The following is a 1,880-nucleotide window of genomic DNA, read 5'->3' on the forward strand; positions in this document are numbered from 1 at the left end:
TCATTTATTTCGCATATGTAGCTCTATTAGGAGCTAAACGGACGGTGTGCTTGGAGCCTTACAACACAGCGTAACCAGAGGGAAGGGGTCGCCCAGCGTAACCAGTGGGTAACCAGGGGAGGGCTGCCATTTTGTTCATTCTTGGTCATGACCACTGTCTTCAGACATCTCATAATGTATTCCAACGACTGCTTCACATCGTCGTTAAACCACAAACTTCTAGTATGGAAAACGTCAGCCGTGCTCAGTATACCAGCTGATTACAGAGGAAATCATGCTCAGTTTTCAATGTCCGGGCATGCCTGTCCTGCGTTCACAGTATCAGGTATTCGGTAAGCAATTACTGCATCCAACCATGCCAGCATAACCTTGTAAATGGCGAAGGTCAAGCACAGATGGGACCAATTCAGCAATTCATAGCCGGGAGCGTTGTCTGAATCGGAGAATTCTGGTCATCTCGGCAGTCCCTACTCCAATTTTCCCGCATCTGTTGCTCATCTCCAAAGCCTGATCATGTGAAGAGGGCTTGGAGTTTTGGGCCTCTGACCGGCACGGTGTTTGGCATTTATCTCCATCCCTGTTCCGTACGGCTACTTCGGACATTTATAGACTCCGCCGTTGACCGGCCTTGTCACCGCATTGGGCCTCACTGTTCGTGTCGTGAAACCCAGCATCGGCGCCAGGCGCCGAGCGCATCGGAACCTCCCGGTCATGTCGCGGGCATCTCGTCTGGTCCGTTATGGCGACTTTTACGTCCTAATCAGTATATATATATATATATATATATATATATATATTGTTTCTGCATCCATGCCATTGTCGGAGACCCTTGGCCCTCTTCCGAGTGAGTAGGGCGGGGGAGGGGGGGGGGCGCTCTAGCCGTTCTGGATCCTTTGTCGTTTCTCGGACTGTTGCTTTTTTGTCTGTTTGTTTCTTTTTGCTGTGTCTCCAGTAAACGTCATAACCCTTTGATCGTCCCCGGGCCCTTCAGCATTTCGCTTATCTCAGCTGTCAAGAGACCGGTTATATGGGGACTCCCTCGTCTTTTCTGAATCTTAAGCCGTCTCTGACTTCTGAACGTCCCTCGGGAATCCCGAACATCGCCAGCGCCTCAAACAAATTTCCAACAAATTCCGCTCGTGTGCTTCCTTCAGCAGCATACAACGCACAGTGTGCTTGGAGGGGTGAAAAACCCGATCCAAGTTTGAAGGTAGAAGGTGTGTTCTGGCAAGCGTACGCTACGTCATCTAAGTGCCCGATAAGCGGTAAAAAGCTTAGCGTGATCTGAGCTACTTTATCAGGAAATTCGCACAGACCGGCATGAGTATCGTCCATATATTCAGCTACAAATATTCCATTTAACCTATCAATGCCATGAAAAAATCACAGGCTAAACGCGTCCACAAAACCTTGCGTTTTCTTCCACTATGACTCACATATGGATCTACACAGTTTCGGAAATAAATAACAGAAGCACCAGCTGAGTGGGTCCAGCAGTTTGTGATCCTGGCTGGTGGCCAGCCCCTGCTTATGTGGCCCTCGCCATTACAGTCACACAAGCACAACGTAAACAGCGCCTGGGGTCGGCCCATCCCCGAGGAATGCCACCTCTGTCTGTTTGAGTTGCCGCACGGGCGCCAGTGACACCACGCCGCACACAGGTCTCCGCCGTGCCTCTGTTTGGCCCGCGGCGCCGCGACAAAGGGTCGCCGTCCCCGCGCCGCCACTGTCTGCCCGCCGTCCGGCGTCTCGGCGCGCCGTGCCGACAGCATCACAGATGTGTTCTCCAAAACAGTCGCGCCGGCACACACACGCGCCGGCGGCCGGCCGCGCGACGGGTCCAGTATTGCCTTCAGGGTCGCCGAGGAGGGAGGCGGAGC

This window comes from Pollicipes pollicipes, unplaced genomic scaffold (genome assembly GCF_011947565.3).
Source record: "Pollicipes pollicipes isolate AB1234 unplaced genomic scaffold, Ppol_2.1 Scaffold_3447;HRSCAF=4054_pilon_pilon_pilon, whole genome shotgun sequence".
In the NCBI taxonomy this organism is placed as follows: Eukaryota; Metazoa; Arthropoda; class Thecostraca; order Pollicipedomorpha; family Pollicipedidae; genus Pollicipes; species Pollicipes pollicipes.